The 5,607-nt window shown below is 34.4% G+C and overlaps 1 non-coding gene across 1 annotated transcript; it reads left to right on the plus strand.

Moving 5' to 3' along the window:
* Window positions 1-2,388: 2,388 nt before the first annotated feature.
* On the plus strand, window positions 2,389-2,495 carry LOC144239005 (U6 spliceosomal RNA). Its single transcript, XR_013337283.1, has one exon. It is a non-coding gene; the product is annotated as a U6 spliceosomal RNA (small nuclear RNA).
* The last annotated feature ends 3,112 nt before the right edge of the window (window positions 2,496-5,607 follow it).

Consider the following 5,607-nt stretch of genomic DNA (forward strand, 5'->3'; position numbering starts at 1 on the left):
AAAAGAGCCCCCATACCCATTTTAAGGAGTCACTCCTTATTTTCCCCTCTAATTCCTCTAGAAACCAATAATCTATTTTGTCTTAATGGATTTGCCAATTCTGGACATTTCCTATAAATAGAAATATACAAGTAGATTAGTCTTCAACTAGTAAGTTCAAATATAGGCTTACTTAGGGGCAGTTTCTATTTATTGAATTTCCCCTTTCCTGTTCATGGGCCATATGTGATCATATTAGTTGTATGCATCATATTTTTGTTGAAAACTGAATGTTTTTAATATAATAATTTGGCAACTCTGGAAATCAGATTACCCCATACCCCAGGCTTTGTTGTTGTTCCTTGTTGTTGCTATTGTTTGTTGATTTGGTAACTTTTCTGAACTAATTTGTAAAGTCCCTATTCTCTGTCATGTGTGGCCACTAATATTTCTGTTAGTTGGTGATGAGCTAGAGAATGGACACAATTTGCTTAAACACCTGAAAACGATAAACTCCCCCAGTCTTTTTCAGTGGCGTGTATGTATGCTGGGCCTGTCTTAAACCCCCGGCTAAGCAGTTTACAACTCTGCCTTAGCCTTTACTTCCTCCATGTGTAGATCCTGAAGGTCAGTCAGAGTGAGCTTAGGGCCTTCTTTATCCTTTCTTGAGCATGTGCCCTTCTCTGGAAATTCACATGACTTTCAAGACTCCCAGGAATATGTTGAAGCTTTTGAAAACACGTGTTTCCCTAAAGCATCTCATTCCCTAGTCTTTTCTCCCATGCTCCTCGATTAGTGAGTGATTTTTCTCCAAATGTTATCCATTGTTTCAGATATATACACATCTCCCTATAAATGTTTTTGGCAAATGCTCCAGAAATCTGCCTTAGCACCTGTAGAGTTCCAAAGTTAGGCAAGATAAAGGCAAACCCTCTCAGCTGGTCTTTCAGAGAGCCATTAGACAGGTCCAAATGAATAGCCACAATTCTTTGGGAATGAGTTCTTTTCTGTCCTCTGGTACTGGTACCTGTATAAGGGTTATGGATTAACTGGGGACTGTGAAATGAGAACAGGGTAAGTTAAAATACCACCAAGCTCTTTGTTCTTACTAAGATTCAGATGACTTTTCTTACTTAAGTCTTGCCTTTGTTGTTGCAAGCTTTTGGTCTGTTTCCAGAATTCCGAAAAGGTTGATTCTGACAGTTTTTATAAGATTTTGTTGCCTTTATGGAAGGATGAACTTTTGGATTTCTTTACTCTGCCATTTTCACTGACAACACTAGAAAAACTTTTAAGATGATATTACAATTAAACTGGGTTTTCAAGATCCAGCAGGAATTAGTCAGGTAGAAAGTCAAGAGGAAAAACTCGATAGGGCTTTTTATCCAAAGGTAAAAAGCCCATAAGTACAAGGAAGAAATTAACGTGTGCTGGGAAATGACCCTAATTCAGCAAGGCTGAATTATAGGATACAATTAAGTAAGAATACATCCATTTTTGAAGATATAGGTTGAAGACTCAGAGCTCCTTATGTCATAACAATATTTGGACTTAATTTGGGCAATGTGTACTGAATTATTTAAAGAAAACTTGTTTTAAAAAAATGAAGCTGATTTATCTAGTCATTTGTGCAAGCATTATGGAAGATGGATAGTTTGAGAATGAATTTAGGCAAGGAATCTAGTAAAGAGACGAACATAAACATCAAGAGCATAAGAGATGATGAATCAAACTGAGAATGTGACTGTTGAAATAAACAGAAAAGAGTTTTTAGTACTTAAAGAAGGAGATACTTAGGAGCCAGCGTTGGCGATCTCCAGTTGTTTCAGTGTGCAGAGATAGGAAAGGCATGGCAATGAGGAGAAAGTGTAAGGAAAAGGTCGAGAGTAATGTTGATATTTTAGCTTCAAAAAAGTGATAGGACACTGATACCATTCACTGAAATTAGGAATACTCAACATGAAGTTAATTTGGAGAAGAAAGGGAAAGCTAAATGAATTCAGATTTGAACATTATGAGATTAAGTTGCTCAAGAAACTTGCAGAGGAATATTCAGCGGACACTGGGGGACACGAGTTTGATGCTCAAGATGGAATTTGAAGCTGTCAATGTAGCTTTTGAAGAGCTAAGGTAATATATAAGTTATAAGGAAACTGTGGGTATAAATGAAATCATTAAAAATAAAAAATATGAGGGTGCCTGGGTGGCTCAGTCGGTTGAGAGTCCTACTCTTGGTCTCTGCTCAGGTCATGATCTCTCAGCTTCGTTGATTTGAGCCCCGCATTGGGCTCTGTGCTGGCCACCTGGTCCCTGCTTAGGATTCTCTTCTCTGCCCCTCCCCCACTAGTGCTGTCTCTGTATCTCTCAAAATGAATAAATAAACTTTTAAAAAAAGAAATAAAAAATAGAGTGCTTATTTCTGTAGCACATATATTAAAATCACAACGATACAGAGAAGATTAGCATGGCCCCTGTATAAGAATGACACGCAAATACACAAAGCATTCCATATTTGTTTTATCTATGGATATGGCATTTTGTGAATGATCTTTTCAGTAAAAGAAAACTTTGTGGAAAATAATGAAATAAATATAGTGAGAGAATATGATTAAGGCTACCTGAGAACTCTTTAACAATTGAATAGACAGTGTATTATTAATTTTACTAGCCAAATTGCATCATACAATGAAAGTCAGTGAAAAAGTTTATTCATACTAATGTATGAAGAGATTATACCATTCTTTATTAGATGTGTACCTTAACTTTAGAAGTAGTGAAGTTTTCATATAGCCAATACAGAACATTTTCTGATGGAAAATTAAGTCTTGAGGGAGAGTTTTGTTCTAATAGTGTAGAATCTATAGAGTTCTCATTTATATGGTAGAACAGTTTACCTTGGATAACCATTGTTTTATTTTGTTTTAATCTAGGTCATCAATATGAATTTAAATTTTAATATTGTGAGCTTCAAGAAAATTAAGCTTCTCTAAGAAAACAAGACAAGAGAGTCCCCCAAAATATAATCAGGGGGGAAAAACTACTCTTGGGAAATGTGAGATATACTTAAATGCCCCAGGATTAGCTTTATTCCCAACTTTTATTTATTCTAACATTAGAATTTTTTAAAAATTACATCCAAAGACATAGTCCATGGTTTAACAAATAGATTATAAATTACTTATTTCTATTTAAAAGTGCTAGTATTTGTGGATAAGAATTACTTTTAGTTTTTTTCAAACTAACACCATGATTACATAGTATAATATTGCATATATGCTAAAAATACTATATATTTGACAACAGAAACACAGTATTATAAATAAAGATTGTAATAATCAATCACCGCCAGTGTTCAAAATGGGCATATCTAATGAAGTGGAGTTAACTGAGTTATTCAGAAAAGCTTCACCTCAGAGGAATGGAGATTAGCTTCATTCCCATGGCAAGATGATTCCCCAGTTAACGTTTCATAAGGGTAGTATTTGTGAGAAGCAACAAACCTTTCTATAAAGATAGCAAATATTTTAGTCTTTGCAATTTATACCATCTTTCATAACATCTGAAATATGTACATGTATTGCAAAAACAGCCATAGGCAATACATAAAGGAACGAATGTGCTGAGTGTTTGGAAAAAAAAAAAAAAAACAAGCCTTATATAGAGCCACTAAATTTTGATTTCCTATAATATTCATGCATCAGACAACACAACTCTTTTGATTTTTTCAATGTTGAGCGTAAAAAATACTTTCTTAGTTCAACATGAAAACAATCAGAAGGTCACATGAGGCGTTTGGACTGCAGTTTGCTGACTTCTGATCTAGCACCTAAAATCTATGTGATTATTCTTTCAAACTGAATATATGCAAACCTAAGATTGAGTTCTCTGGATTCTGAAAACTCTGAGGTTGGAACAGTGTGAGTTTTCCTTCTCACACCTTCCTATCCCTCTTATATGACATAAAATAAATGATTTTGTTGTTGTTATTATTGTGTTTCATAGGCTCAGAAACATAGGTATTGGGAATGAGAAGTATACATGGATGGCTGAATAAAAATAAGAACATTTCTATTTTTTGGTAGGGCACTAGTCAGAACCCAAAATCAAATGACTCAATTTTCTTTTTTCCCAACATTTTTAATGTAGCTATATTATAAGAAGCCCAAGTTTCTTCACTGATATTGACTTAACCTACAGTATGTGAGCATAATCAGTTTAAAATTCCAAATCCATTTCAATTGTTCACAAAGGAGCATAATAACAGAGTTCATCACAGATCAAAGTATACTATTGGTTTGGTGCTTGCAAAGTTTAGGCATTTAAAGACTAGAGATTAGGGGTGGGGATGGGGCCTGAGGTGGTTCAGTCAGGTGAGGTTCTGACTCTTGGTTTCAGCTCAGGTCCTAATCCCAGGGTCATGGGATCCATGCCCAGCATGGAGCCTGCTTGGGATTCTCTGTCTCTCTTGACCCCTCTCCCACACTTGCTCTCTGTCTCTCTAAACTAACATAAAAGAAATTTTAAAAAGACTGGAGCTTTTTATGACTATAAAGCACAATTATTTTAAATATGCCATTATTTAATAAACATATGTATATAAAAGCCAGATAGCCATATTGATTTTCTTTTAGCTACTTAATAGTGCACTAAACATTAGAACATTTGTTTCCCTCAGTCATGTGTTTAGTTGTGCTCACATTGCTAGATACTTAATTCTTCAGGTGATAATAGTTTAACAAACCTTGATATATTAAAGCCTAATGGTTAAGACCACAGGGTCTGCAATTAAACCAAACTACACATTTCAGATCCACTTCTGCCTAGCTATGTGACCTTGCACAGTTTACTTATCTGTGACTTGTTTTCTTCTTTGCATGGAGGCAACACTTGTTTAGCTCAGAGGAAGTTAGCATTTAAGAGTTAATATGTACAAATTGTTCACAACAATTTCTGGTGCATTTTAAGGACTTAAAGCATGTGAGATTTTTTACATATATTTAAGTAAGTCAATAAAATACTGTCATAAACATGCTTATTTTTAGTTATCTATTTCATCCCACCCACCAAGTCGAATATAGGAGAAAATAATTAGGAGCCATTAGAGAAGATTTCAGACAAATTGCTTGATGCATTAAGAATATTTCATATCATACAAGTAACCTACATTGAAAATGAGATCTTAGGGAAAATTCCTAGCAGCAGAAAGCAGCTACAGGCACTGTGGAATTTTACCCCAAATCAACAGAAGAAATGGTAACCCTTTCCTTTTAAAAGTAAGGTATCAAAATAGAATTAAAAAGGGGAAATCATGAATTTTTTATTAGAAATCATTGCTTAATATCTTACCTTTAATTTATTGATTAAGATTCATTGTAAGGAAGTTTGTAGTTTCAAACCTTCCAGAATAGGCATAAAGCAAATAAATAGTTGTCAATAAAAAGCAGATAATCTGCAAATATCTTCATATACAGCTGGATACATTTTGTTGTTGTTTTAGAATTTCTTGCTGTTGGTGTTTTTGTTCTTTTTAAGGAACTATGCTTCATAGTGAATAAGATGCTTGGCAGTAGTTGGTTTTCAGTGTCTAAGATAAATACTGTATCATATCTAAAGTAATTCTCTTTTAAT

Source organism: Crocuta crocuta, unplaced genomic scaffold, assembly GCF_008692635.1.
Source record: "Crocuta crocuta isolate KB4526 unplaced genomic scaffold, BGI_CrCroc_1.0 scaffold479, whole genome shotgun sequence".
NCBI classification, from domain to species: Eukaryota; Metazoa; Chordata; class Mammalia; order Carnivora; family Hyaenidae; genus Crocuta; species Crocuta crocuta.